Genomic DNA, 27,834 nt, shown 5'->3' with positions numbered 1-27,834 from the left:
AGCCTGGTCCAAGAGCTGGTGGTGCAGACCTGACTTGTCTGAAGTCTCTGTGTTGCCTCCCAGGGGCCTCGCGGGAGCTGTGAGCAGTTACCTGAGGAAGAACAGGTGGGGTGGCAGTGGGGCAGCGTGGGGCGCAGGGACCTCCGATGGCCATGGCCTGGAATGGCGTGTGTCCACATGCCAGCCCTGGTGCCTGTGAACATGACCTTGTTCTGAGACAGGGTCCTTGAAGGTGGAATTAAAGTGAGGGTCTTGGGCTGGGATCATCCTGTCTTAGGGCCTTCCATCCGGCGGCTGGTGTCCCCAGGAGGGACAGAAAGGGGAGATTGGAACCCATGGGAGGGAGGCCAGGTGAGAGCGGAGCAGAAACTGGACCACATTGGCCATAGACCTGGGGTCACCACAGCTCTAAGAGAGGGAGAAGCAAGGGCAGATGCACCCCCAGACCCCCCGGGGGGAACCAGCCCTGCACACCCCACGCCGCCCCTGGATCTTGGACTTCTGGCCCCAAGGCTTCTGGAGGATAAAACTCCCATGGTTTTCAGCCCCCAGGAAACTCATACAGAGACTCTGAAACAAGATTCAAAGTTGGTGCCATCCAGGAGTTGAGCAGCGGCAATCAGGGTAGGACACTGGCCACTCCTGTGACAACCTGCCTTTCCTCTCCCCTCCCCTTCAGTCTGGGCTTCCAGCTGAAACCCCCCCCCCCCCCCCCGCCGCCCCGGAAGACAGACCACAAGGCAGAGCCACCACACAGGAAGATTTACTACAGCCATTTGCGTATATGCGTGTGCTCGCCTTTCATTTTATTTAGTGTGAAGGAGCAAGCTGTTCCCAAACCACATTTACATGTTCCTCATAAATCAGATATTTCTCAGCGCCTTTGGGACAGCTGGCTCCGGGCAGGTGCTGTCCCTGCCCCATTCCTGGCCTTCTTTCCCCCAAAGGAAACAGTCAGGGGCCAAGGACCAGTGGGCGGGGAGACCCCTTCCAGACTGTAGGGGTGGGTGTCAGGGCACTCTCTGTGGTGCAAACCAGACCCAGTCCTGCGGCCCCCAGTGAGCATGTGATGGAAGGAAGTGGGGGAGGGAGGGAGGGACCAGGGAGGGAGAGAGGAAGGAAGGGTGGGTGGATGGAAGGAAGAGGGGGGGTAGGAAGGAAAGGAGGGTGGAGAAAGGGAGGGAGGGAGGGAGAGAAAGAAGGAGGGAGGAAGAGAGGGTAGATGAAAGAAAGCGTGGGGAGGAAGGAGGCAGGCAGGGGCCTCTGAGCTTCTCCAGGGCTGTGACGGCATCTGTTCATCTCTGTGTCTAACCCAGAAAACATTTGCCAAGTGGCCGTTTGGAAGAAAGAATGAGTGTGTGGGCGTCCGTGTCTCTTCCTTCTCATCTCAGAATCCCAGCCACAGGCGCCTTCGATCTGCCAAGCACTGTACACGGGGCTTATCAGACTTTCCTCCCCACCTCTCGGGCCCCAGCTCCAGTGTCATCACCCCCCAGTGCCCTGATCCCCATCTGAGCCACCATCATTGTTCACAGTTCTCATCACCAAGGCATCTCAGGGGTCCTAGGTTTGCCTATTTGTGCTTTGTCTCTGGCTTCGTCTCTGAGCCTCCTGATGGTGGACTCAGAGGAGGAACCAAGTCCCTTGAGGGGACCCCCATAAATACTTGCTTCCCATTGCTGGAGCCAGAGGTGGGGGTAGCGGCACTGTCTTCCTCGGAGAGACCACTGGACACAGACACGTGGAGTGGGTCATGGAGGAGACCGGGGGCCCCCAGACCTGCACCCCTGCTGAAGAACCACCCTGCCAGGGGACCTTAACAAGGTCCTGTTGGGGAGGGACTTAGTTCCAAGGGCAGGGGCCCAGCTCCATGCCCTGCTCCCAGCTGGAGTTTTGGGGTGTCTGCAAACAGGTCCAGAAAGGAGGGGCAGGTGCCAGCTGAGGGTGCAAGGTGACTGTGAGCTTTAAGCAAAACACAATTACTCATCGAGTTAACAGAGGTGGGAGCAGGGAGGGGCCAGCAGAGATGGCGTGTGGGTGGCCAAGTTGTCCCAAGCCTTAGAGGACACCTGGCTTCCTGCCCTGCCTGAACTCCAGGAGTTCATTTTAGGGGAAATCAATGCTCTTTTGTGCTGGAGAAGAACACATCGCTGCAGCTCTTCCCATCCTCCACACAACAGGATCTGATTTGGCCAAAGCAGCCCCTGGGAGAGAGGCAGACCGTCTCACACGCCACCACTGCCCCCAAAGCTCACCTTCCCTCTGCCCACAGCAGTGACTGCGGCTGCAGACATGAAGGCTCGCACGTGTCCCCAGTGGTCACTGGAACCTGCCCACATGGGTCTGAGGCTCTGCTGAAGGAGGTCACAGCCATCCCTGCCTCTGACAAGGCCAGTACCCTGGAGAAGTATACAAACACAAAAGTATACAAAAGTACACAAATACAAAAAGTATACAAGGCCATCCATATACAAATTCCTAGTCGGTAAATAAAGACATTAGACAGCTTCCTGCCAGTGTTCCCAGGGCCATCTCTGGATCTTCAGGGGCAAGCCACCTGCAAAGGTGTCCTGCGGAGGTGGGAAGATAAGAAGACAGCCAGGGCCAGGACACCTTCTGCCTCGCAGAACGATAGCCCCCACTGTGGTTTCGGCACACACGCCCCACAGTGAGCTTCATCATTTGTGTCCCCGGGGTCGCCGTGAGGCCATTCAGGCACAGGAACGTCACAGGCACGCCATTCTCAACAAACCATCAAAATAACCTGCAACAACCTCATTAGAAAAGAAAAAGGCGTGCTGCTTCGAGGCTTCTGGGGCCGGAAGCGTGGGTTTCTCAATCCTGCGAGCTCCGGCCTGGGCCTTTGCCAGCTCTTGCTACTATATAATTTAATCTAATTGATCAATTAAATCCAAATAATTTTTAAACAAGCTGTAATAACAGTTATATAATTTCAGCACTACATATAATTTTCTTAACGACTTTAGCAAAGGAAATTGCTCACTGAGACTTGCGGTCTGCATGTGGGAACTGTCACCTCCATAACTTTGAGATCCGTGCAGCTTTGGGGAAGAGCCAGGGCTCAGAGCTCACTGACTGGGGTGGGGTCACAACCCCCCCACCAGAGGAGGCAGCTTCCTGTCTGGTTCCATGGCCCTTCTGAGTCAGGGTGGAGTGTTCAGATGGGTAAGTCATCAGACCTTGTGGAGACACTGTGGTTCTTTCTATCTCATCTGTCCAATTATGCATCAGTTACCTACTGCCTCAGTTATGCTGTGTAACAAACAGCCCCTCAGAATGTCAGCGACCTGCAAGGAACATTTATATTTGCTTGTGGGCGGGCCAGTCAGGTGTCCTGGGCTGTGGTCCACTGTGGTGGGCTGGTGGCTCTGTTCCTTGGCATACATCCACTGAGATGTCTTGGTTCCTCCCATAGACTGGCCCCAGGAATGTTCTGGACACATTCACAGGGAGGGAAGAGAGAGTGTGAAAATGCACAAGGGCTGTTTCAAGCGTCTGTCTGCATCTAGGCTGCTCTGCCCTTGGTCAAAGGAGGTCATGCATCAGAGTGAGGGACTTAAAAGTGAAGGGCAAAGGGCTGCACCTGGGGTCACAGAAGCCATCAATCTGCCCAAAGCTCTTTGGTTGCTGGCCACAGACACTGATCCAGAATGAGGCAGGCAAGGAGTTCCCTTATGGTGCAGTGGGTTAAGGATATAGCCTTGTCACTGCAGCAACATGGGTCATTGCTATGGCACTGGTTCCATCCCTGGCCCTGGAATTTCCACATGTTGTGGGCATGACCCAACAACAACGACAATAACAAACAGAATCTCAGGCAGGGATGGGATTTATTGGGGAAATGCAAGCAAGATAGGAGGCGAAGGGAAAAGCCAAACTTGGAGAAAGGCCAGCACACCCCAGACGTGAGTGGATGGCCACTGTTGGGGGCAGAACTCCGTGGCGCCTCTGGTTGGACAAGCATCACCCCTCCCGAGCCAGATGCTAAGGTGACAGAGGCCAGCTGCCTTCTCTTGAGAGGGCAGGAAATGGTGTCTGGCTGGTCCCTCCCAGACTTCACACAGTGGAGAAAGACTCCGAAAACTCCGAAAAACTCTGAAAGAGAGGTTTGCCGCAGTTTCCAGAAACAGGAGTGGGCATCGGCTACAGAAACAACCAAAGTCCCCTGTGCGAAGCCCCTTGGCACCAGCTTCCAGGACCCCCCACTCCCCACCCCTTCGGCTCTTTCTGTGGTGCCTTTCCCATAGAATTCACCACTGGGGCCACCCCCAGTGCCTGAAATGCAGCTTCATGCTTGGGGCCAAGCTGGCCCTCGCCAGGCTCTGGAGGCCCAGGCTTTGCAGTGCCAAATCACTTCACCAGCAAGTCAAGGTCACAGCCAAATTCAGTCCTTCCCCCAAAGATGTCCAGCTCACAGCAACGCCAGATCCATAAACCACTGAGCAAGGCTAGGGATAGAACTTGCATCCTCATGGATACTAGTCAGGTTCTTAACCTGCTCAGCCACAATGGGAACTCCCAGTGCAAATGTTCTTTACTCCTGCTTTACAGGGGTTGAATTGGGTCCCTCAAACACATATGTGGGAGGACTGACCCCCGGGAGCTCCGAATGGAGACTTATTTGGAAGTCAAGTCATTGTAGCTGGAATCAGTTATACTGGAGTAGGTGGGTCCTAAACCAATCTAACTGGTGTCCATGTAAGAAGGGACAATCAGGAGAGACACACAGAGAGGAGATCAGGGAGGACACGGGAATATCATGGCTGTCTGCACCCCCCGGGAGGGAGGCCGCAGAGGGAGCCAGCCAGCAGAGCCCCAGACCTTGGATTTGCAGCCCGCTGGACTGAAATAGCAAGTGGCTGTTGCTGAAGCTGCCCCACGTGTGTCTTTTGCTACCCCAGGATGCTGACATGGCAGATGAGGCATCTGAGTTGCCAAGGGACCACGAGCTGAGGTGGAGCCACACCTGGAAGAAAGGGCCCCGCCTGCAGGCTGGCCTTGCAGATGGGAGCTGAGTGTGGTCCAGGTGGCCTGGGTGGGTTGTCAGCTGGCGGGAACCTGGGAGGGGCCTGGTCTGAGTGCAGAGCAACCCTGCAGTCCCTGGGGAGAGGAGCACTGAGCAGCCTGGCAGTCTGTTCCAGGCCCAGGGACACCCTAGAGGGGGAGCTGGTACCCAGAATGGGCACAGGTTGAGGCCAAGAGAAGCTGCAGGCCAGACAGAGTGACCCAGAGCTGGGGTGTCTGGGCAAGTCCAGGCCATGGGCCTGGCTTCTGGCTGCATGTGTGCACATGTCTGTGTGTCCGCACATGTGCGTGGGTATGTGTGCACTGTGTTTGCATGTGTGCGCACACATGTGTGTGCATGTATGTGTGTCATGCACCTATGTGCATGGTGTTTGTGCATGTATATGGATGCATGTGTTTGTGTGTACACATGCACGGTGTGTGCACGAATGTGCATTGGGTGCTCATGCATGTATGTGTTGTGATGTATGTGTATGTGTGTACGTAGGTTTTGTGTGCTGTAGTATGCAGGCATAGCATGTACATGTGCATGTGTGTGGTTATGTATGTGTGTGTGTGCATGTGTGTAGGTGTGCAAGTGTGAATTGTGTGCATGAATTGTGTATATGTGAGCTGTGTATTGTATTCCAAATGTGTTTGCATGAGTGCATGCATGTGTTTGCATGTCCATACCTGTGTCTTGTGTGTGCCTGTGTGTGTGTGCACATATGTTTCTGGGTTGTGTTCTGTGTGCCCATGTGTAGGCATGTAATTGTGTGCTCTCGTGTGTGTTGGGGGGGTATTCCTGGGCCTCTGCCTTTTTTCCAACATTAGGGATCAGAGGAATCCTGGGGTGGCCTGGTGGTGCTGGGGAGGCCTCTGGTGGGTCCCTTGAGATGGGGACATTTTGAGACTTCTGTGTCCTGGAGACCCCACATTGAGAGCCACTCAGGGGACACACCTGAGTTCCATGGGCAAGTCACTTCACTTGTCCATGTCTCAGCCTTTACCTGTTTTACATGCTGGACACAGGTATCAGGGGCACCTGGAAAGTCACATGGTTGCATACACTGAGGGCCGACCCTACGGTGAAGCCCAATCAATGTGGGCTCTGCCCGGCCCCCAGCCCGCCACATGACTGCTCCCATTGTGGGGGCTGGGGGTGGGGGGAACTGACTGGAGCTGGGCTGTCTAGTTCAAGTTCTTGACCTGCCACTGTGATTGTCTGCCAGGCCGACCCACCAAGCACTCCACAGGGAATAAACATTTCCTCGTTGTTCTGGAGCAAGGAAGGAAGGCTCAGATTCAGCGTAAGGAAGGCTCAGATCCAGGGTCTCAGGGAGGGATGGTCTTTTTTTTTTTTTTTTTTTTGGCTGCACCTGTGGCATGCTGAAGTTCCTGGACCAGGGATCGAACCTGTGACACAGCAGTGACAATCCTGGATCCTTAACCTGCTAGTCACCAGGGAGTTCCAGGCTGGTCCTTCTGAGGCTCCCCGCTGGCGGCTGCTGGAGGTCTTTGGTGTCCTTGTCTTGGTGCCTCACTCCCCCTGCGCTTGTCTTCACGGGGCCTCCCTTTGTGCATGTCATTGTCGAAATATCCCCTTTCCACACAGACACCAGTCCTCTGGACCTGGGACCACCCTGCTTCAGCACCAAATTACCTTTTTTTTCTTTCTTTTTTTGGGCCACAGGTGCATATGGAATTTCCCAGGCTAGAGGTTGAATTGGAGCTGCAGTTGCCGGCCTACACCACAGCCACAGCAACTCAGGGTGCTTAACTCGCTGAGAGAGACCAGGGATCGAACCCACATCCTCAGGGATACTAGCCAAATTCTTAAACCTCTGAACCACAAAGGAACTCCAGCACCATCTCATCCTAACCCAACTAAGTGCATCTGTAAGGACCTTATTTCCTGGGAAGGTCACATTCTGAGACACTGGGGGACTAGCCATCAACACGTGTCTTTGGGGAGAACACATTCTGACCTGCAATAACCACGGAGGAGCATGAGGCCTTGGGCAGAGCACGTCAGCCCTCTTGACTCCTTTCTGGTCTGAGGAATGGGGCTTGCTTTCCACCTAAGTTTGAGAGGATTTCAAGGAAAAACACATGGTAACAATAAATAATAGGGCGGAGTTCCCACTGTGGCTCAGTGGTTAAGGAACCCAACTGGTATCCATGAGGACGCGGGTTCAATCCCTGGCCTCACTCGGTGGGTTAAGGACCCATCGTTGCCATGAGCTGTGGTGTAGGTCGCAGATGTGGCTTGGATCCTGTGTTGCTGTGGCTGTGGCACAGGCTGGCAGCTGCAGCTCCGACTGGACCCCTAGCCTGGGAACCTCCATATGATGCAGGCACGGCCCTAAAAAAAAAAAAAAAGTAAATAATAGGTCCTGGCCCATTGGAGGAAACAAGTAAATATCAGCCATCGCTGTTATTAATCGGGATGATCATGCAGCCCCCAGCTCCCCGCCTATTTCATCCACCGCCTCTAGATAAACCCAGCCCCTGGGACTCCTTGCGCCTGGCCCCACCTCCCTGACCCAGATTTCTTGGAAGGGCCCAGCAGGAGAAGAGCATCTGCTCAGGGCATTGTCCCCTTGAGAGACTGGCGGGGGCGAGGGAATCTCCGAGAGCCTCGCGGTAAAATTCCCAAGACTTGTCCTGAAACCAGCAACAGAACTTTCTATTATTTCTCCCTAAGTGTAAATGTTCCCACAGACTCCAATTACAGGCTTCCGTGGAACGAAGTTTTCCCAAACAAGCTGCATCTCAATCTCAATATCAAACTCCTTACAGAGCAGGCTGCGGTGATTCCCACCCAGCAGGGAGAACAGGGTGCCCTGGGAACCCTGGGATCTGGACCCCCAGGCCTTGGCCATGGAGCAGAGATGGACTGGGAAGGAGATGGAGGCCTGGAGGCTGGAACACTTGGACAGACCTCGGCCCCCTCCCTGGACTGGGGCCGTGAGTGTTAAGGGTCTGGCCCCAAAGCCCCTCTCCTTTGACTCCCGGTGCCTCCTTCACTGTAGTTTCATTTCAAAGAAAGCTTTGAACATCAGTGTTCCCAGTAGATCTGTTTTCTTTGGTCTACCAACACTTCCTCGAAATTTCAAGTTATGGGGTTCCCGTCCTGGCACAGTGGAAATGAATCCAACTAGGAACCATGGGATTGTGGGTTTGATCCCTGGCCTCACTCAGTGGGTTAAGGATCCAGTGTTGCTGTGAGCTGCGGTGTTGGCTGGCAGCTGTAGCTCCGATTCAACCTCTGGCATGGGAATTTCCATATGCCACAGGTGTGGCCCTAAAAAAAAAAAAAAAAAAAGACACACACACACACACACACACACACAAAAGAAAGAAAAAGAAATTTCAAGTTACTTGCCAATTTTACAAATCAGAATATTTCACATTTAAAAGGATTTCTGGTGTGTTAAGAGAGCCCATCTTGGGAGTTTCCGTTGTGGCTCAGTGGTAATGACTAGTACCTGTGAGGATGTGGGTTCGATTCCTGGCCCCACTCAGTGGGTTAAGGATTCCCAATGGCCATGGCTGTGGAGCAGGCTGGCAGCTACAGCTCTGATTGGACCCCTAGCCTGGTAACTTCCATATGCTGCAGATGGGGCCCTAAAATTTTTTTAAATAGAAAAGAAAAAAAAAGTGCCCATCTTACACAGACCTGAGGAAGATATGTTGGTGAAACTTGCTCATCCAGTGCAGTTCGCTCTGGCTTCACATCTGGCTGCAGAAGGATATACCTACCAGTATTTTCTATCATAGCAGTCTGTTATCTGGGCATCCAAGACTTCTTCAAGGATCCACCAGTTCTGAATCCATCGGTTGAAGTGAGGTAGACTCTGCTTCCAGCTCCAGAAACAGTCCGGGACTTCTCAGGTCAGTTGGCATATTCCACACCAGGGCCCAAGAACTGGTTTGGAGGCAGCTGTGTGACCCAGGATAGGGCAACACAACTCAGCTTTTGAACTTTTTGATGGAAGACTGGTGAATGGGGTTCTTTCCCCATGGGGTGTGCACCTCTGGTGGGAAGTGGGTGAGGAGATACCGGAGAGCATCTTTACAGCAACAGGGGAGCCTGGCTGAGAGCCAAGAACACGGCAGGGAGGTAGAGGAAGGGCAGAGTTCGAGGCCCTGGGGGCACTTGAACCCCTGCACCCAGTCGTGCTTGAATCCACTTTCATGAGCAATAAATCTGCTCTTTGGCCTTTTTTGAGTTGGGTTTCTGTCACTTACAATCCACATAACCTTGGAATATTTGGCCCTTTTCCTCAAAGATATTTCTAGAAATGTCCCAGCTCAGCCTGGCCTCTGCAGGGCTCAAAGACCCCTTTATTGTCTCCACTTCAATTTTCTTCCCTGAGAAATGGGATGAGTGTACCTACCTCGATGAAATAACACACACAAGGAGTGCCCGTTGTGGCTCAGCAGGTTAAGAACCCGACACAGTCTCCGTGAAGACGCAAGTTCGATCCCTGGCCTCGCTCAGTGGGTTAAGCATTTGGCGTTGCCACAAATTGCAATGTAGGTCGAAGATGCAGCTCCAATTTGACCCCTAACACAGGAACGTCCATATGCCACGGGTGCAGTGACCTGTAGCAGCTCGAATTCCGCGTTGCTGTGGCTGTGGCTCTGGTGTAGGCCAGTGGCTACAGCTTTAATTAGACCCCTAGCCTAGGAACCTCCATATGCCGTGTGAAGCAGCCTAGAAAAAGCAAAAAGACCAAAAATAAAAAAATAAAAAATAAATAAAATAGGACTCCTGGAAGTCCCGTCATGGCTCAGCAGTTAACGAGCCTGACTAGCATTCATGGGGACTCGTGTTTGATCCCTGGTCTCACTCATTGGATTAAGGATCTGGCATTGCCATGAGCTGTGGTGTAGGTTGCAGATGTGACTTGGATCCCACATTGCTGTGGCTGTGGCGCAGGCTGGCGGCTACAGCTCCAATTCCATCCCTAGCCTGGGAACCTTCATATGCTGCAGGCGTGGCCCTAAAAGCCAAAAAAAAAAAAAAAAAAAAAAAGCCTGAAATAGACTCCTGCATGGTCATCAGGAAGCAGCCAGGCTCCTTCTGCTAAGCTTCTCTCCTATCTCTAGACAGCCATGAATGTCCCAATAACACAAACAGGGCTGCCCCTGCAGCTCCACTTAGAAATGTTTAACCTATTAGTTTATCAGTGGGAATGGGTTCCCATTGATACATGTCTCAAAAATTTCCACAAAAGCGGGACCAGATTTTCTCAGAACCTACCACTTGCTTCTGTCAATCCAAGGTCCCAGGTGTGGATATTGCATAATAAGGGCTGTAAGATGAGGAAGTTGTGGCCAGCCAGTTAGACATCCAGAGTAGAGAGGGCGCAGATGGGTAGCCCAGCTCTGAGCATCAGTTCAGCATTTGGCAAGGAGCAAACGCACTGGGATAGGCAGATCAGAGCCGGGACCTGGACACACAGCTGGACTATGTTTCCCAGACTCCCCTGCTGCCAGTATAGCCATGTGACCAAGTTCTGACCAATGGTGTGAGAGCAGAGTTAATGGGTTTCCTCTCCAGGCCTGGACCTGATCCTGGCTCTGCCCCCACTGCTAGCTGAACAGAGAAAATTCGGAGGGTCAGAGAAGGACAGGAGGAAATTAGCTCACTCCATGACCACTCAGGGTCGAGCCCACACCTGCGCATCAGCCCCTGGTGACCTATGCTGAATGATGACATGAGCTTTTTAATGCAGAAAGTAAATATTTTCATATTAAGCCCTGAGAAGTCATAGTGTAACTTTCCCAGCAGCTAGCATATTTTACATCTGCTGAGATAATGCTCTGAGGAAATATTTGTTTGGTTGGTCAGGACTTTATCTGCGGCAAGTAACAGAAAACCCAGCTCAAAGGGGTTTGAGTAGAGTAAATGAAATTTATGAACTCCTGTATCTGTGAAGTGAGATGTATGTGGGTTCAGGCATGGCTTGATCAAGAATCCAAAAACAGGAGCTCCCGTTGTGGCTCAGTGGTTAGCAAATCCGACTAGGAACCATGAGGCTGCAAGTTTGATCCTTGGCCTCGCTCAGTGGGTTAAGGATCCGGCGTTGCTGTGAGCTGTGGTGTAGGTTGCAGATGGGGCTCAGATCCCATGTTGCTGTGGCTCTGGAGTAAGCCAGTGGCTACAGCTCTGATTAGACCCCTAGCCTGGGAACCTCCATATGCCGTGGGTGCGGCCCTAGAAAAGACCAAAAAAAAAAAAAAAAAAAAAGAGAGAGAGAGAGAATCCAAAAACAGCACAGAAATATGTGCGTCTCCTGGCACAGCCCCTCTATGCTGGCTCCAGCTAAGCCTAGCTCACCTCTGTGGGATGGAAGGAAGTACCTAGCCAAGTCGAGCAGGGGCTGTCACCCCAGAGTCCTTGTCTCTGGAGGGGTTGCAGAGGTGCAAGAGCACTAATTGTCCAGGCTGAGGCACGCTGACCCTTCAGCTCAATCAGAGTCACAGAGTGGAGGAGGGGGACCTGCACATAGATAGGGTGGCTGTTGTTGGAGAATCCCAGGGGCCGCTCTTGGCTGGTTCCAGGTAACACCGTGGTTGCAGGTACAGTAGGAGGGTCATGTGGCAGACCTGATGTTGGATACAAGCTTAGCCTACCTACCCGCTTCCCTTGGGGGCCTCCCTCCATTCCACCAAATGGCTCCAGGGCCTCCCTGGCCTCCACTTGCACACACAACCCATGCAGATTGCGTCTCCATACCTTCCCCTTTGGGTGCCCTGGAGCCACCATTGCCCTTGCTCCTTAGGGCTCCATAACCCAGGCCCCAGAACTCTGAGGACTCCAGAACCATTCCACCTGTGGTCACAAGGAAACCAGATGGGCTGGGAGTAGTTAGTGAGTCCAGGGGGCCCACCCACAGAGCAGCCCCTGGGGGGTGGAGATGGGACGCTAGGTCTGTCCCCGATGGTCATGTGTGAGCCTTGCTGGTGGGAATCCGGCCAGGAGCCCTCCATGGCTCACCTGCTTCCAACCACACCTCCCCCTGGGAAGAACCGCCCCAAGCCTCACCTTTCATGTCCCCCCACCCCACCTGAGGAGACAGAAATGCTGATGTCTGGATTGAGCCTCGTGGTCCTTCCCTGCTTTTGCTGGACTCTTGGGGAGACATTTGGAGCTGAGGAAGGAGAATTGAGGCAGGAGCCTCCCAGCCACCATGGAGAGGGACTCTGGCAGCTTATGTTCAGCGGGGAATGTTCCAACTTCCGAAGGAGCTGGTTTCACAATTCCAGCCCCACCATCTGGAACATTCCGTCTCGGATCCGCTGGTGTTTACTTTCTAAAACTTTGCATTCCTGGGGCCTGAGATTGGGAGCAACTGTGTGTGGAAAATATGTGCTTCCTTTCATATGTTCCAGTGACACATAACAGCTTGCTTTTAGTCCTTTATAACACAAACCAAAAAAGGAAGGAAAGAAAGAAAGAAAAGCCTTTGCCAAACACTCCCCACAGAGGAGAAACCTTGTGGATTCTAGAAGAACAGAGAGTGCTCTGAAAGGCAGGGATATTGCTGGCAGGTGTGGCTCTGAGGGCCCTGGTCGGTGTGGAGGAAGGTAAGAGGTGAGGGCCTCCGTGGAGGGCCTTCTGTGTGCGATGAGCAGGGCCCAGGCCGGGATCCTGCCAGCACGGCTGGGTGGAGCTTGAGGCTTCCCTGAGCCTCGGGCAGGGGGAGATGGAGAGGAGGTTGCAGAACTCATGGGAATATTCAGGGAAGAGTGTGGGGTCTCAGCTCCAGGCTGACCCTCCAACCCCACGTGCCAACCAGGCTCTTGCTGGTGGAAACCCAACTTGAACTCAGTTGATAGCCATATGCATTATGTCATGAAATCTAAGTTGGAAAGAGTAGACAGGACTTCAGGTGATTTTCCCGGTCCTCTGGCTTCCTCTGCCAACTTTCTCCTCTCCCTGGCTTCCTCCTTGCCAAGCCCCCAGACCCACACTCCATAAGGCTGGGTCTTTGTGGGAAGTCTGAGAGCTGTTCCTCCTCCAAATCTCTTCTCTCCATCCCCCACCTAGTAAGAGAACCCAGACAGACTACATTTCCCAGAACGTCTTGCAGCAAAGCGTCATGTGACTCTTCTTGGCCAGTCAAGTTGTGACGAGAGGGATGCCAGGCTCACCTAGGAATAAGTCCAGCAGTATGTCCTCTCTTCCCAGGTGGGAGGTGCCCCTGGTGGAGAGCCAGACCTAGAAGAACACAGGTGAAGTGGGAGAAGACACATCTAATGAAATTGGGAGAATGATGCAGGGAGACATGCCCCGCCTTCAGAGATCTTGGACAAGCCATGGCTGGCCTGAGAAATGGCCCACTGGACACATGTAAGCCAGAGGACAGTCATTTTAGCATCATCGGTCGCTTCCTAGGTCTGCGACACCAGGGGGCTCAGGTACCTCAAAAGACTCAGCATGGAACACAGGTCCCACTCAGCCGTCTCCTTGGCCTGAGCCCTGTCCAGCTGCCTTCTCCTCTCCAGACCAAACCTTCCCTTCCCAGGCTGCCCTCTCTGGGACCCTGCTTCCCACTAGGTGATGATTTGGGTCCATGAGAACTTGTCGAGCTCTGCCTCCCTCCTCTTGGGTACTCCAGTGACCCACTTCATGAGAAAACACCTGTGTTTATTTAGCAGGTGCTGAGGCAGCAAGTGTCCGTGTTCCAGGCAGATGGTCCACCCAGATGTGGCCAGCGGGTGAGGAGTCTTTCCAAGCTCGCCCTTCAGCTTCCGTTTTTGCCTGCAGAATAGCTCCAGGCCAGCGTTTTCTGCCATCACAGCTCTGGAGCACAGTCTCTGTGTTGTTCTTTTTGTTTGCCTTTTCTAGGGCCGTTCCTCCGGCATATGGAGGTTCCTAGGCTAGGGGTCTAATCAGAACTGTAGCTGCCAGCCTATGCCACAGACACAGCAATGCCGGATCCGAGCCGCATCTGTGACCTACACCACAGCTCACAGCAACGCCGGATCCTTAACCCACTGAGCGAGGCCAGGGACTGAACCCGCAACCTCATGGTTCCTAGTCGGATTCGTTAACCACTGAGCCACAATGGGAACTCCTGCACAGTCTCTGTGGATGGAAAAGCAGCTGTGCTCAGGTGTTCCCAGTGTGAGTCCTGTTAGGATACAGGATGGGAGAAAACATTTAAGTTATATGTCTGATAAGTGATTGGTATCCAGAATTATAGAACAAACTCCTAGGAGTTCCTGTCGTGGCTCAGCGGAAATGAATCAGATTAGGAACCATGAGGTTGCGGGTTCAATCCCTGGCCTTGCTCAGTGGGCTAAGAATCCAGCATTGCCATGAGCTGTGGTGTAGTTTGCAGACACAATTCGGATCCTGTGGTCCTGTGGCTGTGGTGTAAGTCGGCAGCTGTAGCTCCCATCTGACCCCTAGCCTGGGAATCTCCATATGTCATGGATGTGGCCCTGAAAAGCAAAAAAAAAAAAAAAAAAAAAAAGAGAGAGAGAGAAACAAACTCCTAAAAATTAACCAAAAAACCAGATGAATTCAAAAATGAACAAAGGACTGGAAAAGATATTTCTCTAAAAAGATGCCCAAATGCCCATAAGCACATGAAAAGATGCTCAATATCACTAACCACAATTAGATAACCATCACATTCCATTAAAAAGCCTACTCTCAAAGAGAAAATAAATGTTGGAGAGGATGTGAAGAAACTGGAATCCTTGGGTAGTGCTGGTAGGAAAATAAAATGGTGCAGCCACTGTGGAAAACAATATGGTAATTTCTCAAAATATTAAGCACAGAACTACCATGTGATCTAGCAATTCCACTTCTAGGTATATGCCTAAAAGAATTGAAAGCAGGGGTGAGGAATTCTTTGCACGTCCATGTTCACAGCAACATTATTAAGAATAGCTCAGATGTGAAAGCAACCCAAGTGTCCATGGATGGATGAATAAACAAGTGTGACCTATACACACAATAGAATATTATTCAGCTTTAAAAGGGAAGGAAACTCTGATACATGGATGAATCTTGAGGGCATGATGCTCAGTGAAATAATCCAGTCACAGGAGGACAAATCCTGTCAGATGCCACTTATATGACATTCCTAGAGCAGATGAATCCATAGAGACAGAAAGCAGGGTGATGGGGGCCAAGGGCTAGAGGAGGGGAACGGGGAGTTGGTGTTTGATTGGGGACAGAGTTTCAGTTTGGGGAGATGAAAAAATTCTGAAGATGAATGGTAGCAATGATTGCACAACAAAATGAATGTACTTAAAGCCCCTGAACTGTACACTTAAAAATGGTTAAAATGGTAAATTTTATGTTATGTGTATTTTACCCCAATTAAAAAAAAAAAGTGTTAATCACGTCTAAAAGAATATCCTCATAGCAACATTTAGACAGGTTTGACCCCAAACTCAGTAACCATGGCTGAATCAGGTTGCGGCATAAAATTAACCACACACAGAGATGGAAGTTGGAGGAGGGGCGGGTTGCAGGAAGGGAAATCGGGTTCAGGTACCCAAGCCGGAGGGGGGGGGCTGAGCAGCCAAACCCAAGGGCAGAACAGCAGGTAAATGTTCTCTTTCCCCGAGACCTGCCCTTTGCTTCTTGGGCCAGTGGGTGACATTGAAAGGCTAAACACTGGTGACCATGGCTGTGCCCAGAATGATGTCCCAACCACTGCTCAACCGTGGGTCTGGAGCCATAGGCTGGACCCCTAGGGCCCCGTGTCTATGCTACGTTCCTGCTGTCAACCCCTTCCATCCTCAAAGACTTCTCCCTGCCAGGCCCTGAGCCTCTGTCCTCACCATCCCTTCATTAGGCAACCTCTGTGCCTGTGCCTGTGCCTGCAGGGTGGGGGAGGTGGGGGGCCCGGGGTGGGGGTGAGGGATTGGGAGGAGAGAGGTGGGGGGGTGGGGGAAGTTCCGCTAAGAATGATGGCTTTTCTCTTAAATGAGTGTGGAAATGTGTTCCATCCAAGCAGCGCTGTTATTATTTGGTGTTGAATTTCAAGTAAAATAAAAATGAAAATTCCCAGCGCTGGCTCATCTGCAATCACGAATCTCATCTCTGCCACACGGCGAGTCATGCGTTCGTGGAATAGTCATGCTAATGGATTCAGAAATGTAATTATATTTATAATTGGAAACATAAATTAGCTGCTGCTTTTGTGGGGCTGGAGCCAAATGTTGGGCAGTGTGTATACTGTGGGTGTGTGTGTCTGTACATGTGTGCATGTCGTGCATGTGTGTGTGTGTGTGTGTGTACACATGTTTATGTGCGTGTGTGTGTGCATGTGTGTGTGTGTGTGTGTGTGTGTGTGTGTGTACCCATCCAGCAGGCTTTTGTTTTGGGTTTTTTGTTTGTTTGTTTCTGGTCCTGACAAGCAGTGGCTTGGTATGAGACCTCAGTTCCCAGACCAGGGATTGAACCCAGGCTGCTAAGCTAAAGTGCTGAATCCTAACCATTAGACCACCAGGGAACTCCCTAGCAGGTATTTAGTGCGTGAAACTCTCCTCTGGGTTCAACTTGAGTTGTTCCTGGGCAGAACACAGTAAACAGAGTAAACAAGCAGGACACCTCTCTCTGTTTGGATGGGGTCCTGGGCCTGGCCTCACTCTTCCTGGCTGCAGAAATGGGTATGCTGGCTTCCAGGGAAGAAGGAAGCCCTCCCTAGGGACCCACCTCTGGCGGGATCTTTTGCAGATTCTGTCTTTTGGGACAGAAAGGGTGAGTGGTAACGATGCCAGGCCAGCTGCACTTGGGCCCTGGGTGCCCAGAAAGTCTTCCTCGAGAGTGGCCACTCGCCCTCCTGGAGCAGCCACCGTGCTGCCCTGGACCTGGCCTTGTACCTCTGAAGTGGCATCTAGCCAAGCGGACAGCAGTTGGTGAAAATGTGGCTGACACTGCCGGTTGCCAGGCAACCTTCCCCCTGGCTAACCAAGCCCTCATTTCCCTCAGGCTTCAGGCAGCAGCAACCACACTGGGGGTGGTGGGGTTCTGGGTGTCATGTCGTCCCCCCCCCGCCCCCCCCGCCCTCCGCCACCCAGTCGCAGCCTGGCCTCAATAGGATGCAACCAGTCCTGAAATTCAATTGGCCACGATGACGGGACCAGAGAGCCCTGAAGTGAACTGGCAGGCCGCCCTGCCATGGGACATAGGGAGAGTCTGCCAGTAGTTCTGGGAAATTGTCTCTTAAAGAGGGACACAGAGAAAGGACCGGTCCCCGGAAGATTTTGGATCTGACACATGAAGGTGGGCTACCTGAACCTCAAGACTGCCTTGTGATCCCAAGGAGAAATCTTCACTGAGCCACAGACGCCCCCGCCCTCCACCAGCCTGCTTGGTCAATCCTTGGATAAGAGATAATTAAACCCTCATTCTTTGGGGGCTCTTCAGTTGGTTTTCCATTCACATGGGTCCAGGAATAGAAAGCCTCTCATGTGTAATTTTTACACTCGGTCTGGAGTTAAGGCTTATCTTTTTTTTTTTTTTAAATAAGAAAGGCAAAATATTTATTTATTTATTTATTTATTTCCTTATTTGGCTGATTCATGGCAGCATATGGCATATAAAGTTCCTGGGCCAGGGACCAGATCCCAGCCACAGTTGTGACCTACACCGCAGCTGGGGCAACACCAGGTCCAGAAAGGCTTCCTCAAGGGTGGCCACCCGCCCTTCCGGTGCAGCCACCATGTGGCCCTGGACCTGGCCTCGTACCTTTGAAGTGGCATCTAGCCAAGCAGACAGCAGTTGGGGAAAAGGTGTGCCGGGTAGGGTATTAAACCTGCATCCCAGCGCTCCAGAGACACCTCCAATCCCGTTGCGCCACAACAGGCACTCCAAGGCTTATCGTCTTAGAAGCATGTTACAGAGTTCCCTTTGTGGCTCAGCAGTAATGAACCTGATTAGTATCCATGAGGACTTGGGTTCAATCCATGGCTTCGCTCAGTGGATTAAGGATCTGGTGTCGCCGTGAGCTGTGATGTAGGTCGCAGATGTGGCTCGGATCCTGCATTGCTGTGCCTGTGGCATAGGCCAGCAGCTGTAGCTCTGATTGGACCCCTAGCCTGGGAACTTCCATATGCTGCAGGTGTGGCCCTAAAATGAGAAAAGACAAGAAAAGAAAATATTTTAAAATCAGGAAAATTTTCCATTGAAACCATGCCTTCTGGTTTTCTTTAAAAGCCAGCATTCAGGCAATGTCAAGTTGGTATGGTGAGAGCAGGCTGAGGCTAAGTGGGGCCACTACCTTCTGTTGGAGAATGCCTCCACTTTGCCACAGTCCCCACCACTCCACATTGTCCCTACCACCAGTCTAGGTATCAGCTGATGATCGTAATACCTCTGCTGGCTTTCTCCCCCACCCCTCTCAGCTTTTTCTACTCTCCCATGCAGTCACCCAACAACTACTCATTGAGCACTGGCTGCATGCAGGCCTGGTAAACACACTGAGCAAAGACCCCAGCCCCCTGCCTGGCCCATCCTGGTTTGTGGCCCTCAGGTCCAACTTTTTCAAGAGCTCCTGAGGTTTAATAACATGTGGTCCCACCCTTCCCTTCCCTTCCCTGTGGTCACTGCACAGATATCCAAGACCGGCAGCCTGCCCCACTGCCCTGGCAGGCATTTGTGCACATCATGCCCTGGGGTGCTGCCACGTGTGGTCTTCAAGGTTGATGACATTGTGCTGACCCAGTCACAAAGGGTCAGGGATGAGACCAATAACCAGTCTTTCCCCTTCCAATCACAGCACACTGAATTTCCTCTGAGAACCCCCCTCTCCCTCTTCTAGTCTGATATTTCAGGTGACATTATCCCTGAACCCACAGGTGAGCATGTGATCGGCCCTGCCCAACCAGAGTGCCACCTTCCCCTGCCCACCCAATTGGTTCAGAGAAAGCCACATGACCCAGGCTGAGCCAATCAGATGTCCCCAGGGCTCTGCCACAGTACTGGGAAAGAGGCTTGCTCTGTCCCAAGTCCTTGGCCACTCTGCTGGTGGCATCTTGTCACTAGGAAGGGAGAGCTGGCATAGAGCCCATGCCATAGAATTGCTATAGGGAGGGAGATGTGGTCTCCAGGACATGGGTGGGGTGCCTGGATCAAGACTTGCCTGAAGTTCATGGTATCCCTGAGCCATTCGGCCACATACACTAAGAAACACCTTTTCTGATTTAAGCCACTTTCACTTTGCGGGGGGGGGGGGGCGGTGTCTGAAATTTTCAATGACTGAACAAGCCCCAACGGATACCTGCATCATTTTAATAGGAGAAACTGAACTTCAGAGAAGAGAAATCAGTTGCCCAGAGTCTTGTGTTGGGTTACATAGTGAAATGGAGGCAGAACCCCACCTCCCTGAGCCCCGATTCTGTGCCCTGCTGGCCCACAGGAGCAGGTGCTTCTACCCACATCTGTGCCACCCTGGAGTTGTGCATCACTGCTATACATTGCTCTGCACAGCCTCTCCTCACAGCTGGTGTGAAACCAACCTCCCACCCGCAACTTCCCCCTGCCGCCCCACCTCATGGTAAGAAAGGAGCATTCTGCTGCCACTTACCAATGACCTCCTTGGACAGCCTCTCCTCCCCTCCCCACCTGCTGCAGGAAGGCCCCAGGAGTCGACACTCCTCTACTGGTAGCACCTTCCAAGCCTTCTTTGCAGAACTGGCCTCAAAGCCTCAAGGTCAAGGTCCCCCATCCCCACCCCTCCCCTGTGAGCCATTCTGAAATAAGCGGTTTCATCTGAGGAAGAAAGTGAGAAGGCTGTGCTGAGACCTCGTGATGTTGCTGGGCTTCCAGGCTCAGCAGGGGAGGCTGAGATGCACAAATGTTCAGAGAAAATGCAAAAGTTCCTTTTGCCTGAATTAAGTCAATTAAGAGGAAGTGGGGCTGGATGCCCATCTGCTGGCACCATTTGCATATGCTCGGTGCCCATAGCATCTCCCTCCTCACTGCACTACCCAAGGCAAGGGCAGTACCTGAGCTGCCAGCATCCTTGCTGCTCTCTGACAAAGGCTCCCTCCCCAGCTCTGCCTCACAACTTCTCAGATGTCCTGGAGGTGGTGGCCCAGCAACTCAGATCTGTTGGCCCTGGGATGAGCAGGGGAGTTTCTGGGTCACGCTGGGATGGGTAGCTCCTTCCTCTCCCCTCATAGCTGAGGCCCATCCAGGGCCAGCTCAATACTTCCTTGTGCCCCAGCTCTCCGGAGATCTCCTGCCAGAGAAAGCCTTTCTCTTCTGTTGAGTCCTGATCACTTGTCATTTCTCATTAGTTGATTGGAAGCCTATGACATCAGGGTTCCTTGGCACTGACCTCACCAGTGATCAGGAGCTGGGATGCTGAGGCCAAGACATAGGTACAGGGTCACCTTACCTATGTGCCATGCTGGGTAGACCTGAGTGGGCTTGTCTTAAAGGCAGAACTTATCATTTGGGGAGCTGCACCTAACAGACCCTCGATGAAACAAACAGGAACATAGAAGCAGTGTAGGGCTCAAATAACTGCTCGAGAATGTCACTGAGAACTCAGATTCACTTCCTTTTCCACAATCCTTAGTGTACGTCTTTCTTTTTTTTTTTTTTTTTGTCTTTTTGCCATTTCTTGGGCTGCTCCCGTGGCATATGAAGGTTCCCAGGTTAGGGGTCAAATTGAAGCTGTAGCTGCCGGCCTACGCCAGAGCCACAGCAACACAGGATCCAAGCCGAGTCTGCAACCTACACCACAGCTCATGGCAACGCCAGATCCTTAACCCACTGAGCAAGGCCAGGGATTGAACCCACAATCTCATGGTTCCTAGTCGGATTCGTTAACCACTGAGCCACAACAGGAACTCCCTAGTGTATGTCTTTTTTAACCTCATGGCTACAAAATAGCTGCTGCACCTCCAAGCATTACATCTACATTCAAAACAGGAAGAAGGAAAAGGGGGCTGTGCCCAAGTCAGGAAAAAAAATAAAGCTTTCCCAGAAATCCCCAAGAGATATCTACTGTTGCCTCTTTGGCCCAAACTCTACTGCATGGCCATGCCTCACTGCAAGGGCATCTGGGAAATGTAGTTTTCTAAAGTTGTCTTACAGTCACCCAAACCAAATTGGGGTTTTGTTAGGAAGGGGAGAGTGGATCAAGGTAGATAGCTGCCTCTGCTGCTGCCACACACTGGGGAGAAACAATTTTTAGGGTGGGACAGACCATGGAACCAAGCTATCCATTGAAAGAGGCCAGGCAGAGGAGGGCATGAGGCATAAAGCTGGGAGACTAGAGGAATGGTAGTGAATAAGTGAAAATTGACATTTGGGGGTTCATTTTAAAATATTATAGACTTTATTTTTTAGAACAGCTTCAGGTTTACAGAAAATTGAGCAGAAAGTACCAAGAGTTCCCACATAGCCCCTCCCCCCTTTCCGCACAATTTCTCCTCTTATTAATATCTTACATTAGTGGGTACACTTTTACCATTGATGAACCGGTAAGTACAAAATTGTTAACTAAAGCCCATGGCTCACACTAGGGTTCACACTGTCCTGTATATTCTGTGGATTTTGACAAATGCATGGTGTCAAGACAGGCTGGGACCTGGGACTTGGGGCCTGGGACCCTTGGCTTCAGTGCTTGAGCGACAAAATACAAAGAAACTTAAGGGACTAAAAATACCCTTGTGGGCAAATTATGGACACATTCAAAAAGACCGAAAATCCAACTGCCACTCCTTAGAAACCAGAGGCAAAAAACAGGGGGTCGGGAGAAAAGCAGGGTACTACACATGCACCTGCACACAGCACCACCAAGAGGGTGGGCAGACCACCTAAGCCACCCCTCCTGTCTGACCCCTGGACCCGCCCCTACTCTCACTCCATATAAGGAACCAGCTCTTATCCTCCTAGGTGGTGGGGGGAGGTGAGCAAGGGAGGCTCTTACTTGGTTTTGCTCCCCCTGCTGCAGGAGGAGCCCCAAATAAAGCCTTGCCTAAATTTCTTGTCTGGTCCCTTGTCAATTTCTATTGGTTAAGGGAAGCCAAGGACTCTGGTCCATAATAGCGTCATGCCTCCACCATTATAGCGTCATACAGAAGAGTTTCACTGCCCTGCCTGTACTCTGTGTTTATTTATACTCATAAAACCCCACGAGGAAGGTTGTGTTATTACTCGTTCTACAGAAGAAGAAATCGAGGCACTGAAATGGGAACTACTGTAGCCCAGGGCCAACCAGCTGCCCAGGAATTAGATTTCAGTCTGGCTGATCTGAGTCTGAACGTGGAGCCAGTGCCCCATGCAGAACCTAAGGCATGAGACTCATGGTGGGGGTGGGGGTGGGGGTGGGGGAGGCAGGGGTGGGGGAGGTTCCTGAGCCTGGATGGCTGGAGAATCACTGTCTGAGGAGTTGAAAGTGCTGCCGACTTGGGGCCCAAGCCACCGCCTCCTAGCTCGGCTCTGCTCCTTGGTGCCCATCCCATGGCACACCCGCCAGGTGGGAAGCAGTCGCTGGGCAGAGCGATCCAGCTCCTCTGAATACAGAAATATCCCAGCCTGTTATCTCTCTTGCAGAGATAGAGAACAGAAATATTTCAGACGCAATTTTATTCTTCCTTTCTGCTGCTCCAACATGCCTATTCATTCTCTGAGGCAGGGCAGGCTTTGCTGAGTAAACATCACACCTGACAGTTGCATCAACAGCTCTTTGTCTGTAATTATTACACTTAGTCCAGGTGTAATTACCCATAATTTGAGGAGGGAAGTAATCATGTATTTGCCTTGCAATTTGCAGTCGCGACTTAGACAGATGCACTGACTTCTTCAGGAAGAGCCTGAGAGAAGCTGGGGAAAGCACATGCAGGTACTGTGCTGGGTTGAGGACGGGGCTGGAGCACCAGGTCCTGTGGGACCTTCAGCGGGGGGGGCGGTGGTGCCCAGGTCTGGACTCTGCGGCACTGCCAGATGTGCTCCCAGCCAGCTGGCTGAGACTGCTGTGCTCCATCGCATGGGCTGCCTTCATCTTCACATTGCACGGCCACCTGCCCGAGTGGCACATCTGTTTGCTGAAGGGGACACTTCTAGCTCATCCGTTTGCAGGTGGACAGAAATGTCACCCTGGAGCAGGTCCTCTGGGTGTGAGGAGCATTCACTTCAGCGGCCTCTGCTTGTGATGGAATGTTATTATGCCAGCCCCCAAGGTGTGGGGGAGGGTGGGAGAGTGCTAGCTCCCAGTAAGTGGCGACAAATGCATGGAGCTAGCTAGGGTCTCTAAGAAGGGGAGTGAAGAGGGCTGTTCTGGGAGAATACTGACCTCTGAACTCATTTTTCAGCTTTCTTTTTTTTTTTTAGGGCTGTACCCACCGCATAGGGAAGTTTCCAAACTAGGGGTCAAATCAGAGCTGCAGCTGCCGGCCTATACCACAACCAGAGCAACACCAGATCTGAGCCACATCTGCCACCTATGCTGCAGCTTGTGGCAACACCAGATCCTTAACCCACTGACCAAGGCTGGGGATCAAACCCAAATCCTCGTGGATTCTAATCAGGTTCATAACCCGCTGAGCCACAACGGGAACTCCAGACGTTCCCGGGCCAGTGATTGAACCCATAGCAGAACAGTGCCAGACCAATAGCAGTGACAACACCAGATCCTTAACTGCTAGGCCACCAGGGAATTACATTTTTCTCTTTTCTTATGGAGCCATCTTGAAAGAGCCTCCTAGTCCCCAGTGCAGAGGCCCCAGCTTGGTGGGGAAGGGACAACCCTCTCTAGCCATCTATGACCAAATGCATGTTTGTGAACAAAATACATGACGGTTACTATTATTTTATGCCATTAAGTGGTTTTTTATGTAGCAATAATTATGCAGCAATAGATCCAACCCTGTGTAAGTGGTGCCAGACCCTCAAGGAGGCTTCAGGTGAGAGAGTGTGGGTGTGGACCTGGAGCTTGGGTAACAGGGGACAGGGTCTTTCCAGCATACAGGAAGCTGAAGTGGGCATCTCCTCAGCTTCCTCCAAAACTAGCATGGCATCGTGGTTTGGGACCAACTAGTTGGAACTGAGTGTAAATGAAGGGCCACAGTACTGAGCCCAGGCTCCCTGTCAGAGCCTCTGCTGGTCTGGACCAGCAGCCAATGTCTGTGGGACAGTGCAGGACCGGCGTTTAACAGCGCCACCTCGTGGCACCAGGCTCCCATCCCACTCAGAACTCTGCCTGTCCAGCATTTGGAAACAGGGCTTGCTCTTGGAACCGACTGTTCCCTGAGGCTTCAGGGGGCAGAGAAACTTCCAGGAGATGCACCGGACTTACTGTGGCCACAGTAAATTATGTGTCGATCATGACTGACAGAAACGCAGCCCCAAAGGGCTCATGTAACTGAAGATTCAAAGACAGACAGAGGCGTTCCCATCATGGCACAGTGGAAACGAATCCAACTAGGAACCATGAGGTTGCGGGTTCGATCCCTGGCCTCGCTCAGTGGGTTAAGGATCTGGCGTTGCCATGAGCTGTGCTGTAGGTCACAGACGAGGCTTGGATCTGGCGTTGCTGTAACTGTGTCGTAGTCTGGCAGTTGTAGCTCCGACTGGACCCCTAGCCTGGGAACCTCTCCATATGCTGCGGGTGTGGCCCTAAAAAGACAAAAAACAAAAACAAAAACAAAAACAAAGACAGAGCTTCAGGCACAGCTTTACCCAAGCACTTGAACCCATGTGGTCAGGAGTCTCCTCTCTCCCTCTCCCAGCTCTGTCCTCTCTTGGGCTGGCTTTATCCTCAGGCAGGTTTTCTCCATGAGGCAGCCCCTGAAGTCTCTCTCTCAACAGCTGCAGCAAAGATCCTAGGAGTGCACCTGACCTTGCCCGGCTGGGTCATGTCTTCCTTCCTGAATCAATCCCTGGGCCAGGGGGTGGAACGTGGCAATTGGCCAGAAGCCAATCCTGGAAGCAGATCATGAGGTCAACCTCACCCAAAGCTTGGGTACTGAGAGCTGGGGTGACTCCCCCAAGAAAAGCTGTGCTGGTGCCCCCCACCCCACTGCAGAAGGGACACTGGATTCTAAGCAGACAAAACACAGATGCCTATTACACAGGGAATGAGGTCCAGTGCATGACTGGTTAGCTGGGAACAAAGGGAAGATGTGTAATTTTCTGTTTCCCGTGCTGATCGACGGTCATCATTGTCACCTGTGTCTGGAAACAGGACTTCCTGCCTCCATTTGCCAGATGCCAGGGGTGGGAAGAGCCTGCCTGACAACTCTGCCCACCGGCTCTTCTCCTTCCTGATGCCTTGGAGCCATTGGGTGGGACCAGGCCCTCCTGTGGACCTGCCAGGGGCTCCCCCTCGTACCACTGATGACAGTGTCCCCAAAGAAGCCCTTGGGGCCCCCTGCACCTTTGCCCTTCATGCCGAAGGGCAGAAGAGGAGCAGAAGAGGTCAGGGGACGGGAGGAGGCGGTGATTCTCTTTTACAGCCACGGGGGCTCCTTGGCTGAGCCATGCCTGACAGTGTATTCATTAAGGCCCAGCATAGCCTCCCAGTCGCTTAATTATGGGCTTCATTAAAAGGGAAGATCAATAACCAGGATAATAAAAGCTCAAAGATAATGGAAACAATTAAACTGCTTTGTCCTAGGTGACATAAAAGGATTCATCCGTCTGATGAATCCTTCCTTGAAGCCAAGCTTCCTGGCTCCTCCATATGGGCAATTTAGGTTGAATCAAAAATGACTGTATTGAAAAACTTATGGTTTCCAAATGAGACAGGCTGGGGGGTGGGGGGATGCACTGGGGGTTCGGGGTGGAAATGCTATAAAATTTGGTTGTGATGATCATTGTACAACTATAAATGTAATAAAATTCATTGAGTAATTTTTAAAAAGCATAATGAAAAATAAATAAATAAAATAAATTGCTTCTTGAAAAAAAAAATGATTGTATATCCAGCACAGTGTCAAGACCACAGACAGAAGCTCCAGGAAGGATAACATGGCCACTCTGACAATTTCTCTGATTTGGGTGTGAATCCCTTGTTTGGGGACCAGTCCCCATGGAGGGAACTACAGAGAGGATGCCCTTGTCGTCTCTGCCTGTGGGGCCTGTGTCTGCCTCCTTATCATTCATTCATTCATTCAACAAACATTCGTGTTCTAAAAATACAGTGGTGGATGTACATACACTGTAAAGATGTACATTTTGGTTCTGGGGGGACTTCCAGTCTAGCAGGAGAGACAGGCGCTCATTTACGTTTTCATAAACTTTGGTAAATGCTCTGAAAGAAAGAATATGGGACCACAAAGAGAAAAGCAAGAGCTCCGACATTCTAGAGGGCGAGAATAAGATCTGAAAGACGAGCAGCAGTTAAATTGGTGGAAGAGAAACATGAGGCAGAGGGAACAGCAAGTGCAAAGGCCCTGAGGCAGGAGAGGGACTGGCACAGCCAAGGAATCACACAAGGACCAGGTGGCTAGAACACAGTGAGAAGGGAGAAGAGACAAAAGATGAAGTGGGAGAGGGGGCGCAGCAGGCCTGGACCCCCGAGGGCTTGGGGACAACAGCAAGGACTTGACTATGGTTCTAAAGGCAGTGGGTTGTGAAGCCAGAAGCAAACACACTGACAAGAGGTCCTGTGAGGACAGGGAGGTGGGGGAGTGTGTGAGATATACTTATCTGAGACTCAAGGTAAAGTCTCGAGAACCCTGGGCTCACAGAAGCACGGCCATTTTTCTCTTCTTTTTCTTTCTTTCTTTTTTTTGCTTTTTAGGGCCACACTCATGACATATGGAAGTTCCCAAGCTAGGGGTCAAATTGGAGATGTAGCTACCGGCCTACACCGCAGTCACAGCAACACAAGATCTGAGCTGCATCTGCAACCTACACCACAGCTCACAGGAACAGCAGGTCCTTAACCCACTGAGTGAGGCCAGGGATTACACCCACTTCCTCACAGAGACTAGTCAGGTCCTTAACCTGCTGAGCTACAACAGAAACTCCTTCTCCTGAATTCTGATGCAAAAAAAAAATATATATATATATATATGCAAGATAGTTATTGTTCATTGTCATTCAGGCTACTAGTTTAGGGATAATTTGTTGCGTTCAACTGTGATCATTTCCAAGCATTCACCTCCTAACAGAAAATATTTTCTTTTTTTTTGTTTAATAATGCCTTAGTCAACTAGTAAACATTTATTGATTGTTTCCAAGATGTTAGAACCGCCACAACACAGAATTAGTGTAAAATTGTATGATTATCTATGCCATTTTTTTCTTTTCTTTTTTTAATGATTTTTATTTTTTCCATCATGGTTAGTTTACAGTGTTCTGTCAAGTTTCTACTGTACAGCAAGGTGACCCAGTCACACATACATATATACATGCTTTTTCTCACATTATCATGCTCCGTTGTAAATGACTAGATATAATTCCCAGTGCTATACAGCGAAATATTTTCTTCTTTATGCTTCTGAGTTACTTTTGGTCAGAGGGGCCTCAAAGTAGAATGGCTTGGGCCATGTTTCACGGTCTGGGTGAGGAGCAGGAAACTTTCCTCTTTTTTTTCTTCTTTTGTGTCTTTTTAGGGCCACATTGGGGGCAGATGGAAGTTCTCAGACTAGGGGTCGAATCAGAGCTACAGCTGCCGGCCTACACCACAGTCACAGTAACGTAGGATCCGAGCTGAGTCTGGGACCTACACCACAGCTCATGGCAATGCTGTATCCTTAACTCACTGAGTGAGGCCAGGGATCAAACCTGCATCCTCATGGATACTATGTCAGGTTCTCAACCCGCTGAGCCACAACGGGAACACTTACTGGGCTGCATCCATG

The sequence above is a fragment of the Sus scrofa genome, chromosome 14 (assembly GCF_054392235.1).
Source record: "Sus scrofa isolate SSC_HxYL_T2T_F1_AM1 chromosome 14, Sscrofa_HxYL_maternal_Yorkshire_Landrace_v2.0, whole genome shotgun sequence".
Taxonomy (NCBI): domain Eukaryota; kingdom Metazoa; phylum Chordata; class Mammalia; order Artiodactyla; family Suidae; genus Sus; species Sus scrofa.
Note: the sequence above shows the minus strand (reverse complement) of the source record.